This window comes from Alligator sinensis, unplaced genomic scaffold, assembly GCF_000455745.1.
Source record: "Alligator sinensis unplaced genomic scaffold, ASM45574v1 scaffold65_3, whole genome shotgun sequence".
In the NCBI taxonomy this organism is placed as follows: domain Eukaryota; kingdom Metazoa; phylum Chordata; order Crocodylia; family Alligatoridae; genus Alligator; species Alligator sinensis.
This window is the reverse complement of record NW_005842203.1, coordinates 107,791-121,726: the sequence shown is the minus strand read 5'-3', so window position 1 is coordinate 121,726 and position 13,936 is coordinate 107,791.

Sequence of the window (13,936 nt, the reverse complement as noted above, 5' to 3'; positions counted from 1 at the left end):
CAGCTCATGGTCAAAGAAACCAAATCCCTGCTGGTGATACCACCTGTGTGGCTATACATTGATCTACAGGATGCATCTGCTCCTGCCAAGGCCCTTCCCCTTGACCAGAAGGATTGAGGAGAACACAACCTGTGCCCCCATCCCCTTCACCCTTGCCTTGCACCCAGAGCCCTGTAGTCACTCTTGATCTGCTCAGAGTCACCCCTGGCAGTATCATTGGTGCCCACATGGATGAGCAGCATGGGGGAGCAGTCAGAGGGCTGGATGAGTCTCGGTAATCCTTCCATGACATCTCAGATCTGGGCTCCAGGTAAGCAGCAGACCTCCTAGGACAGACCTGCAGATGGATCCCTCCATTCCCTGTTGAAGGGAGTCTCTACTCTCTGCCACCCATCACTTCATCTTCATGGCAGTGGTATTGATTCTCCCCACCTTGGGGATTCCTGGCCTGGTCTTTTTTTCACCAATGGAATGTGCTCCTTCTCTTCTGTCGCTAGCACTCCATATCTGTTCTCCGGGCAAACCACTGCACATAGGGATGATGACTTCTTCTTGCTGCTAGAAGATACAAGCTTCCAGCTTTCACCTTCCTGAGAGTCCATGCCCTCTTCCTTCTCTTGCAGCACCTATGGTAGTCCTTCCTCCACAGTCCTAGGAAGTTGTCTCCAACACTAGAGGTCCTAGAGGTTTCCTGAAGCATAGAACTAATGAAGTCATCATGGTGAAGGAAGCTTCGGAGCTTTGCTACTTCTTGTAGCTCTCATGTCTTCTTCCTGAGGGACATCACCAGAAGGCACTGGTCACATTGCAGGCACTCCCCCACCTGGCTGACACTAGAAGGTATCTGCAAGCCACTCTCTGCACAGCACCAAACCATGACATGGGTGGAAGCCACAACGGTGTGTGGTCCTGCCTGGACAGACACCTCACAGGTGGAAGCTGAGGAAAAGCTGGAAGTGGCAGTGCCTCTGGTATTAGGACACCCTCCAGCCATGCCTCTGGGTCTTCAATCTGCTGCCTCTCATTTTGTCTCTCTTTCCAAGCAGCCTTTCCTTAGCAAACTCCTTTGTAGCTGGCTTGTTTGCTGTTCCTTGATCTGAAGGGTTCCCTTTTCCCTGCAAGCTCCTTCCTCTCAGCAAGTAAAGGAATGTGAGGAAGGGCTTCCAAGCAAACTCCCTCTTGCTCTGGATTCTAGTTAAACAAGGGACTTAAGTCTTGGTCTAGTTGCTGAGTTTTAGCTGCTAAAATAAAACTATGTAGTTAGTCAGTCCTAATTACATACATACATATATGTATGTATACGTACATACAATCTTGCCTTTCAGGCTTTGAGAATCTTGCCTTTCAGGCTCCCCTTCAAAGAGAGGGCTAGAAAACTGACCTGCCAACTGGATACCAAATTGCTGGCAAATTGTTCTGTTTGATTTTCCCTGTTCGCTGCTCCCCTGGTCACTTGGACTACCTTCTTATATACGTCTTCTGGGCCTGGACTGGCTAGGCCTGTTTGTCACACCCAGGTGCAATCAATCAACAATCAGTCCACTCAGCTGGTCAGAGCACACAACCAAGCACCCAAACCCACCAAACAGACCTCAGCAAGCCAAACATGATGGCAACCCTGAATCAGTTACTTTCCCAGAGCAGTACACCAACATCCAGCCCAAAATCTATGTTAAGAATGAAGCTCTGGACAGTGTAGACAACTTCTCAGCTCAGCTCTTATCAGCTCACTTGACTTGATAGAGAACTTGATGTGAGAATTGGCAAAGCCTCTGTCACCTTTGGAAAACTGACCTCACGTGACTGGAACAATAAGCTGCTAACCCTGAACACAAAGGTGTCCCTCTATCAGGCTCGTGTTCTCAGTACCTTCCTTTATGACTGTGAAAGCTGGGTCATGTAGTCGAAGCAGGAGTGGAGATTGAACAGCTTCCACCTTCTTGTCTCAGAAAAATCCTTGGATTCACTTGGGACCAATAATGAGGTCCCAAGGAGGACTGGCCTACAGTCTAAGCAGACTATGCTGAACATTTGCAGGCTTCATTGGCTGGGGCACATGGAAAGCATGCCTCAAAATCATCTGCCACAGGCTGTGCTCTATGGACAACTAAAGAACCACCCACAATTCAGAGGAAGGCCAAAGCTCTGATACAACAACAAAGTCAATCAAGGTCTCAAGAAATTCAGCGTTCTGGCTGACAACTGAAAGAACCCTGCCCACATCCACTCAGTCTGGAGAAGCCAGGTCCAAGCTGGTGCAGTCACCACATGGAGTTATCATAGAGCCCAGGCTGAGGCCCACAGGTGAGCCAGGAAGCAGAGTGTGCTTTAACTTCCATCTGACGAGTGGATCTGTAACCACTGTTCGAAGACTTGATGCTTGACCGCTGCCAAGCACCATTGACTGACTGACTGACTTTGTTGTGTCTCCTTTCATCTGTTAAGATGTTGGACGGCCATATAGTAGCAAGTAAAACTGCAAAAAAAGGAATTGGTCTTGTAATACCAAGTCAGAGCCCAAGCTGGACATCCAACTTCTTGATGTGTTTACCATTTACAGACAGGTAATGAAGACATACAAAGAGTCCTCATACATATACAGTAGAGGAGATAAACAGCTAATAAGAGGTATAACTAACAAAGGAAATTGCAAAGCAAAAACTACAGCATAATACTCCACAATGTGTAGAACAGCAGCAAAACAAAAGAAAGAAATGTAGTGCAAACAATGCAATAGTAATCATTGATGACCTAAGTTCCTGCTCATTTTCCTCACAAAAGTTGAAAATGGGAAGCTTTTATATATGCTGCAAATGCATGGAGAAGGGATAGATAGTACCCATGGGAGGTGGATGTGCTGTGACTACATCCTTTCAGAAGGCCCTTATACTTCCAGGTTCCACTAGGTTCCATTTTGTCACTCTTCTTGTCCAATGTGTTCATGAAAAATCTATTAAGGACAGAATGTGAGCTTCTGGGCCAATACATCCTTGTCAGGAAAGTTATTCTCAGCTCTACATCACATTTACTTCACAATCAGATTTTGCACATTAATTATTCAGCTAGCACCTGGCTGGACAAAAGTAAACTAGCTGAAACTATTAAATTTGAGGTCTTATCACCCAATTTAAGCAAAATGGTTTACAGCCTCAGGGTCAAGTTGGATCCATTTCTGCTCTTGGCTCTTAAGTAGCTTTCATTGCTAGAGCTGGCCAGGAGATTGTGACTATTTTCTCTAATATAAATTTCGCAAGTCACACACACTGTTTATGCTTTCCAGATGACACGACCAGAATGTGTTCTACCTGAGGCTACAGCTGAAGCTCTCCTGGAAGCTCCTGCCAATGCAGAATACAAATGCTTAAATTCTAACTAGGGCTGTCTGTGTTAAACTGCGTCCACCCCCAGAATTTCTGGCAGAAAACATCAGCTGCCACTACAAAACCACCACAGCATGTTCACATGCTTCTTGTGACTCGGTGTGGCTGTAGTATATCTGGCTGAAGGAGCCGGAGTATCTATCGTTCCTCTTTAGACTATAGGTTCTACTGTCATGACAGCACTTTGTGTGTATATGCAATATCATGCAGACTATGCATAGGGGCAGCTACTTCAGGTCCATAATATCTGCTCTGATTTTTTTTTAATTTCCTATTGTCTTCAGACTGCAACTCAACACGTCATTGTCTTTAAAACCCTGAATGGCCTTGGAGCCTGCAGTTTGGGGGACTTCTCACTTAATTATCCAGAGGATCTGAGTCTTCCATTTTTGGACACTTCTGCCATTATACCAGCCAGTGGTATAACGTACAGATCAAGAAGCATATCATGGACTTTATGTCTGTATCAAACAGCACTAAAGCAATCATGCATTCATCTGCAGCCAGCACACATCTTTCTGCCCATTTTCTCTCTGTGTGTCCTTGCCTTTCTCCCATCTCTTTTTCCCCTGTAACCTTTTCTTACTGCTTATCCTTGTCTTCATTTTTTCTATTTTTTTTATTCTCAGTGGAATGAGGGGTTACAGTAGGTGCTGCATGCACTGTTAGAACCACAAGCAGTAAGTAAACAATAGATTGATACCACATTATTTTGCTTTATCCTACAATTGTATACAACTGGGCAGCATCCACGACTGCTTCTGCTACAACAGTGCAAAATCTATAGATTGGTTATTGTACAAAGTACAAAGGGTATTTGTACAAAGTTAAAATAAGTTCAGGCTTATTTCCATTGAGGATGAAGAACATGTAAATTAGAAACATAGAAAAGAAAATTATTTTCTGGTACAAATAAATTATTCAAAAGAAGCAAATAGTGTTCTTGTTTTTTTTCCCCTTCTGCAAAAATTCAGGCTTTCATGAATGACTAACCTTGACTCTAGTGCCTGAGCACGTCTGCATTTCTTTAAAAAAAACTGTGTGTAATAGGTTTTCAAGTATCTTCTATTTCCCTATACATCAGTTAAACAAAGAACCATTAAGGAATTATCTGTGTGCACTGGAGTGTGCATTTATCTTCAGTAAATATCCAACTGAAGCAAGTAGGTTTTCACCAGCAAAACTATTTTTGAAAGAAAAATAGTGGTGTCAAAATTTTTCATTTTAATCATCACCCCTTAGACAATATTAGTCAACATCCAGCAGAAATAAGAGAGCACCAGGGGATATAACCAATAACTACACACTGTTCATAAGAAATCTCTGTCTGTCTTACTCTCAGCCAAGACCAAATAAGCACTTTTCCTTTGTCTGCTATTTCAGCTAAAATACAACTCAGAGTAAAAAAATGAAAATATTGGAAAGAAGGGTCTGGAGTTTCCATTCGGTTTATTAGAGCTATCCTTTTTTATGCCTAATCTTTTTATTTAAGCTAAAATCCTTTAGTAAAAAAACCCCAAAAGGTCAGAATCCAATCTGGAGCACTGTCACAGATGGGTATAAGGTGGAAGAACAGGCAGGGGAGAAGAGGAAGAGGAGTTGCACCTTATATAGGACAGCTGTATGATTGCTCAGAGCTCCAGTGTGAAAGTGGAGATAGGCCTGTTGAAAGTCTCTGGGTTAGGATCACAGGTAGGGCAACCATAAGTCCTAGTTTGGCCAGGCAATTCCCAATGTCATGGGCTGTCCCAGCATCCTGGTTGGTTGATGAAAAGTGAAGCAAAAGTCCTGGATTGGCAGGGATTTGCCAGGGCGAGGTAGAGAGTGCTGCTGAGAGTATGAGCTGTTCACATATGTGCATACATGCATGTGTGGCATCCCAGGAAGGGGAAGGGAGGGGAGACAATGTGGGGCAGCTCAGACCCCCACCATGAGAGGGGCTGGGTTCCTCTCCCCTCCTAGCTGCAGGTGGGAACCCATGTTTGGGGGAACAGCTCCAGGCTCTGCCCTGGGACTGCAGCCTGAACCAGCAGCTGCAGCAAGAGGCCACTCAACTGCAGCAGCTGCTGAACTAGATGCTTGTATTCACTGCCCACACAGGATGGGCACAAGACGCAACAAAGCTGTGCACCTGGCCGTGCTGGCCACAGGGTTGCCATGTACCTGGGTCTGCATAGAGCCCCATATCACCTACACATTAGTTCACACCTCCTTCCAGGTGCTGCAGCTGGGAGCCAAGGGGTTTCAGATGGTCCTGTGCCAGGTGACAGGGTGCATGCACCAGGCTGGTGGGGGAAGTCTCAGGGGTACAAGGTGCAGACCAATGTGGTGATATGGTGTGCCAGGTAAGTAAGTTCCTGCCTGGTGCACCATGCGGCTCCACCTCTGGCTCTGCCTGCAGCAGTACTGCTGACATGAGACAGCAGGAAACGGCAGTGTCCTGGATTTCCCATGGTCCCATATGATCATGCTAGTCAGATTGGGGAAAAACAAGGATGATGCTGTAGTGGGTATCTGTTATAGACCACCAGACCAGAAAGATGAAGCGTATGAGGCTTTCTTCAAACAGTTACCAGAAGTCTCCAGATCACATTCTCTGGTTCTCATGGGCAACTTCAATCACCCTGACATCTGCTGGGATGGCAATACAGCAATGTGCAGGCAATCCAGGAAGTTTTTGGAGAGTGTTGGCAACAATGTCCTGGTGCAAATGGTGGAGAAGTGAACTAGGTGCCATGCTCTTCTTGACTTGCTGCTCACAGACAGGGAAGAATTAGTGGGGAATGTAGTAGTGGATGGCAACTTGGGCAGCAGCAACCATGAGATGACTGAGTTCAGGATCCTGTGGAAAGGAAGGATAAGCAGCAGAGTAAGCACCTTGGACTTCAGAACAGCAAACTTTGACTCACTTAGGGAACTCATGGACATGGGTCCCTAGGAGGCCAGTCTGAGTGGGAAAGGAGTCTAGCAGAGCTGGTTGTATTTTAAAGAAAACTTACTGAGGACATGGAAACAAACCATCCCAACATGTAGGGAGAACAGCAAATGTGGCAGGGACCCAGCTTGGCTTAGCAGAGAACTGTTCAGTGAGCTTAAACACAAACAGGAAGCTTACAAGAAGTGGAAGCTCGGACAGATGACTAGGGAAGAGTATAAGAATATTGCTTGGACATGCAGGGATGGAGTCAGGAAGGCCAAAACACAGTTGGAGTTGCAGCTAGCAAGGAATGTGAAGGGTAACCAGAAAGGTTTCTATAAGTATGTTAGCAACAAGAAGGAGGCCAGGAAAAGTTTAGGTCCCTTACTGAATGGGGGAAGCAACCTAGTGATAGATGAGGGAAAAGCTGAAGTACTCAATGACTTTTTTACCTCAGTCTTCACAATCAAGGTCAGCTCCCAGACTATTGCACTGGACAACACAGTTTGGGAAAGCAGCCCTCAGTGGTAAAAGAATGGGTTAGAGACTATTTAGAAAAGCTGGACATGTACAAGTTCATGGGGTGAGATGCAGTGCATCCAAGGGTGATGAGGGAGTTGGCTGATGTGATTGCAGAACCACTATTATCTTTTAAAACTCATGGTGATAAGGGGAGGTCCTGGATGATTGGAAAAGGGAAAACTTAGTGCTCTTCTTTAAGAATGAGAAGGAGAATCCAAGGAACTACAGCCTGGTCAGCCTCACCTCAGTCCCCAGAAAAAATCATGGAACAGGTCCTCAAGGAATCCATTTCTAAGCACTTGGAGAAGAAGAAAAGGATCAGGAACAGTCAGCATTGATTTACCAAGGGCAAGTCATGCCTGACCAACCTGATTTCCTACTATAATGAAATAACTGGCTCTGTGAGGAAAGCAGTGGACATGATAAACCTTGACTTCAGCAGGGCTTTTGATATCATCTCCCACAGCTTTTTGCAAGCAAGCTAAGGAAGTATGGGTTGGGTGAATGGACTGTAAAGCAGATAGAAAGCTGGCTGGATCACTGGGATCAACAGGTAGTGATCAATGGCTCCATCTCTCTTTAGCAGCTGGTATCAAGTGGAGTGCCCCGGGGTCAGTCCTGGGGCCAGTTTCGTTCAATATCTTCATTAATGATCTGGAAGATGGGATGGATTGCACCCTCAGCAAGTTTGTGGATGACACCAAGCTGGAGAGAGTAGTAGATAGGCAATAGGGTAGGTCTAGGATTCAGAGTGACCTAAATATTGGAGGATTGGACCAAAAGAAATCTCATGAGGTTCAACAAGGACAAATGCAAAGTCCTACACTTAGGACAGAAGAATCTCATGAATTGCTACAGGTTTGGGATCAACTAGCTAAGCAGCAGCTCTGAAGAAAACGACCTGGGAATTTCAGTGGACAGTAAGCTGGATGTGAGTTAACAATGGGCCCTTGTGGAGAAGGCTAACAGCATATTGGACTGCATTAGTAGTAATGTTGCCAGCAGATCGAGGGAAGTTATTATTCCCCTCTATTTTGCACTGGTGAGGCCACATCTGGAGTGCTCTGCCCAGTTTTGGGCCCCCCACAACTATTTAGGAAGGTATTCAATCCAGAGGGGATTAATGAGTGTAGGCAGCTAAGTGGCTCTGCAGCTGATCTGGATCACTTTTTATGATTTAAGCATCTAAATTTCCCCTCAGTTCCATGGAGACTCTTTTGAGAATGATTTGGATCTTGACCTAAATCCATAGTTAGGCACTGAAATACAAGATATTCAGAGGTAATCAGCACCTACATGTCCCACTGCTAGGACCCAACTTTGAAAGTTGTAGCTGTAATGACTTTCTCATAAGAGAAGCCTTCTTACTGTTTCTCTTGCCCTTTAAACTGCCATTCAAAGTGCTGCTTATAGCCATGTTCCCTCAGGGATTGCAGCACACCTAACCTCATACTGAGTATATGCTAGGCTACCATATTTTTCAGAGCCAGTTGAGATTTAAAATATTTCAGGTCCTTGACCACACTGGCCACATCCAGATGTGTGTTTGGTTCCCCAGGGACAACTAGCAGCGGTGCACCTTGAACTGCAGCTACTTCTCCCCAGGGAATGCCCATGCCATGTGCACTTTGGTGCACAGCAAGTTGCCCCAGGGACAGTAGGAGAGGATGGGACCAGCAATGTGCTGGACCCAGCAGCCTTACCTAGGGCCCTGGTGGCCTCCCAGGGCTGCAGCCATGGCAATCCTGCCGTGTGGAGCCTGGCTGGCATCAGAGCATGGCTCTGGGCAGCCCAGCTCCACTTTTCAGCAGCACTCACTGCCCAAGCATACGCTGTACTGTTTTGTTTTCTCACGGATTTTTTTGACCCCTGGATATCCATGGGTCAGGATATCCAGGATAAAAAAAACCATGGGGAAAAAAATGGCACAGTGCACACTTGGGCTGTGCACCCTTGCAGTGTGAAGAACATTAGACTGTGTGGTATGTAGCACCAAATACTGCATGATCGCACTCGTCTGGACACTTCCATTCTGTTTATTCTGTCCCTGTGCTTAATGAAGGATTTGTCTGTGTACCACTGCTAAGTACACTATTCCTTTTATTTCACTAAATGCTTTTCTCAGCTGCATTTTTTTCAGATTGCAAACTTGAATTGCCCTGACAGTCCCTGTTTTAATCCACCTTGCACTTGTAAACAATTAGAATTATATGAATGCTAACAGATTGCATGACACCAACCATTTTATTTAAAGCTCAAGATACAAACACTGAACTGAGAAACAAAAATAAAAGATTGAAGTTGAATGAAATGTTTCCTTTTTGCGTTATTACTTTAGCCTTTTTAGATTTTACTTAGATAAAGTTAGTGAAACTCCACTGAAGAATGAAAAAAGGTCAAATATTGAATTAAAAAATGTCAAAACAAATCTGTCAACTTTTAAAAACAATCTCCCATCTTCATTCTGTAGAACTATTCTTCAAATTTGGAGCTTGCAATATGTTTTGGTTTACTAGAAGTTGTATTTTTCAGAAAATAAACAATTCACCCTCATCTGCTTATTCACAAGAACAATCCTAGCATTTACCTATAAACCCTCTATATTTATAGTTACCAACTGTATAAAACCCCTTCCAAGACTTCATTTTATTCTATACTTCTGTGCCTATCATTCTGAGTACAATGTGTATGTGAACTTAGACTTGATTTTAGGAAAAGAAAAGAGAAACAAAATATTTTTATTATTTCAGCAGTACCTGGAATAAATGTTAATGTCTGTCACTGATAGTGCACAGTTTGTCCATAATATTGCTGTCCTTCTTCTGGGTAGTAAAATATTTTGGAGGAATCCTTTAAGGTGGCCACTGAGCATTTTCCTACTGCAGATCAATTGATTGTTTTCACTATATCCATCAGTCCTTCAAGAGAGGTGCTCACACAGGCAAATACTTCTTCCAGGAACCTCAGCCCAAATGCTTCCGGGAACCATGAAAGACTGTAAACTGTTTGAAGGACAAGAAAAAACACTTTTGAGACAGCACCATCTGGTGATCCCCACTGTAACAATAACTGCATGCACCTTGCCACTGTACAAGGTAGTGGTTTTCAACCTTCTTAGACTCCACACACCCCTCATTACACTCAAGGCACCCCTCAGAAAATGCCAACTCAGCTTTCACTTATGCTTTTACTATGGAAAACACCAGAGCAATTCTTCTGTTGCAAAAAACTCAGAAAGACCAAAACAGTTCAGAAATGTTCTTTACACTGTGGATTTCTATTTGAAATCTCAGGGTTTATCTTTTGAATTGTGTAGGTTTCTGCTCACCTAACAATAACAATATTGCACAGCCCTTTAACAAGATTTCCTGGCACCCCGGGGTGCTGCAGTACCCTGTTTGAGAGTCACTGGCATAAAGAACAAGGTAAAGACCCAATGTTAGGACAAATCACAGGTTGTCCTACAAACAAAAAAGGGGGAAACATGAGAATCTTAGCTTGTTGGACACATACTGTGCTTTTAATTATTTTAAATTGCCTCTTACCAATTGCTTGCTAGCAAACTATCATATAAGTCCTGTTTCTGGGGACTCTTAAAACTAGACTATATAAAATACTGAAAAATGAACAGCAGGAAGCAATCCTGCACTGGCAGAAAAATAGACTTGGATGAGCCAAGATGTCATTTTATCTCTAATTTCTATAATTATGTGTTATCTCCTCCACTGCTTCAAATATTTCTTTCTGCAGTAAGCCTGTGATTGGCCATTAAGATTTGACATTTTCTGGATTTCCACCTGTGATGCTAGCTTTAATACTTCTCAGATGTTTTTTCTTCCTTTAAATATGCTCCTATCTGCTTCTCACATGCATAATTCCCCTGGGAATCATTATGACTGTGTTTTTTAAGAAAGTAAAATTTAAACAACCAAAGTCCACAACAAAATGGAGCTGTTCTCAACTTGTTAAGATCTCCATGGAGATTTTATTAAACTCCCATTAGATACTGAGTTCTTTCCAGGCTGTGAAAATTCTGAAGGACAGAAGTGAGACTGAAATTTCTGAAATGTGATTTAATTTACTTGAAATGTAAAACATTTCTTGATACTGGACTGGATAGCCCAAGCAACACTTTCAGTCTTTTTTGCCTATGTAATTATTAAGCAATATATTCATGCACTATTATTTTAAAGTAATGCACATTATTTTTGCCTGCCATTCATCCAAGCACAACTCCATACATTTTTATATTAAGATCAGAGAAGAGCAAATAATTCAGTGAGTAATTTACTTGAATAATTTAGCCCCTGTTTCTGCTAGTGAAATGCTCATGAGCAGATCCTAATTTTCTTGAAGGTGTTTATTATTCAAATCACTTCTTGTGATTTTATTTTAACTATGGGTTTCTCCACGAGTTCATTATTTTTTACCCTATGATTATTATTAGGAATTTGGGATGTGTCACTTAGCTATGTATGACTGGCCACTTAATTCACATATTATTTTTTCTCTCCAAGACTATATGAGTATAACTACTATAATTAGGAGTAAGATTGAAGAAACCCCACTCATGTTGAATCTCTGGTAGCAAACAGGGAATTCATCATCATCATCATGAACTTGATGCTTCTGCAGTAAAATCAATGGGAGTTTTGACATAGATTTCAGTGACAGCAGGATTATATCTCAAAAAGTAAACAAGAATGAACACTAAGCACCAATGACATTGATGAATATGAATAACGAAAGCTTTATCTCCTCGTCTTCTACAGAATAAATCACACTGATTTTTCCTGTTCTTATTATAACTGTTTCCAGGAGACCAAAAGGTCACAATTTTGATGTCTTATTGTATAATGGATAGCAGTTAACAACATGAATAAGCCTATGGTTGTGTGTACCACCAACAGATCTCAACTCTGCGTTCCTGTATGAGTGATACCCAGCTGACATGTATTTGTTGATCCCAAAAATGCAAAACCTCTCACAGTGTACAGATTGCACACAAAACTGCTCACAGTGTATAGATTGCACACAAAACTTATCTATACTAAATATGAGTATATATAGTAAACCCACTCTCACCTCTTTGCTATACCTATTTGCTGTTTCTTAGGTTGTAAGCATCACTGGGACCAGGACTGACACATTTAGGATTTTTCTGACCTGCAGTAATAGAGAATAAATAAAATCAAAATCATAAATAGGAGAGTCACCCCTACAAGTAAGTGCAAAACAGGACTCCTGCCATATATGTTATTGTAATATGCATCTTATTTCTATCTGATGCTCCTGCATATATTTTACCACAATATGATAAATGCTATCTTTTTTTTTTTTTAAGCAGTTATTGACTAAGAGCCATGTGCATTTACATATACATCCAGAAGTTGAGGTGCAGGTCAGTCAAGGAACAGAACTTCTGTAAAATAACGTTGTGCAGGAAAAGTATAAGTATGTGTACACACACATATGAATATATTTCTATACAAGTGTACACATAGAAGAGTGTACTTTTATATACACATATATATATTTTTATTTGGACACATAAATTGAAATATCTTACCTTTCCACACATATTTAATGTGAGTAAAATATAGCCTATGACCTAGCTCATATTTCATTTTAACATATAGAAATGTTGGCGCACATTTGTGCAAACTCCAGTATCTTTTCTTATTTAAACTTAGTGCATTTTGATTAGCACATAAAAGATGCACTAGAGATTGATGTAATGAATCAATTCTTCAGTGTGGTAAGGGCACCTATTAATTATGTAGTGCTCCCATTTTACAAAACCTGTTTGCAGATCCCACCTAGAATACTGATTAGTTCTATAGTACGTTGTATAGAACAGTACTGTAAACTTTCCTTCTTTCCGTCCAACTTCTTTCAGGGTGGCCATTGTTATTGACTTTATGGTTAACTATGGGCTATGCAATTTCCCAAATGTATTCAGTGCAGTGATTGCCCCTTATCAGTAGGTATTTCATTGAGCATCTGGTCATTAGTATATTTTGCAGTAACCTCCATCAGATTTGCTGGCACATGCTATTTTAACAAGACATCTATGTGTGATTTTCACAGGTTATGTTTAGGGACCTAAGTCAGAGAGACAAAGGGTTTTTTGCAGCCTGCTCATGGTGCACAGAGTCAACTTTGCAAGTATTTTGTGGTGGCCCTGCTCCTCACCACCAGTTAGCAGAGGGCACCTTCATACAATCTATGACACTACCACTTTTTTTTGGTTGATTTCATAGGAAATCAAGACTAAAGCCAGATTTTCCAGTAATTACAGACAATGCTGTTTTTCAGTTTCTGCAAAATCTACAAAACCATGATGTAGGTAGGTACCCAGTTACGTTCCTCCTCGGTGTTTTTGTTTTACGTTCCTTCTTAACAAAATGAGAGATCATAAGCTCACTGAATATAGTTGGAGATTTCCTATTAACTTTGGCTAGCTGCCTAGCTGTGAAGATCTGCCACTGTCTGTTAGATCTGATGTGCAACTGTTCCTGCAGACTTTTCATGCAAAGCACGTGGATGGACAACAACAACAAAAGTAAAAATAGTTTATTTAGATCCTCTTTTGCAATCACATTAAAAGGGCATATACAAATTAGAACCTCAGAATGGACCTAGATATGCATTAAGGAGTCTTCACAGGCAGCCACTTTTCCTCAGAAATTGGCATTTGTGGAGCAAGAATGAATGAGTGGGGTGTGCTTTTTGGCAGCTCTCCTCCTTGCAGCAGGACAACAGTAGACAGGCATATGTAGAACACTGTCTCTCAATAAGTCTTTAAGCTTCATGGTCATTGTTTCATTGTCTTCTCTCATGATCTGTGCTAGTGGATAGGATTTCCTTGATCTACAGTCCATCCCATAAAAAGGCAAATAGAGAACTGTACAAAGGTAAATTAGCATAAAACTCTCTAGGTAAGACACTAGCTCAGTTTTCTGCTTCCCACACCCCTGTACTCTTCACACGGAAAGAAAAATGGAACCTCTGATATAGCCTAACTTGCCTAAGTTTCAGAACAGTTTTCAAAAGAAATGAAATCTTCAGTTATTAAATACTTTCTTTTTCTATGCCTTCCATTTTGTTACCCATT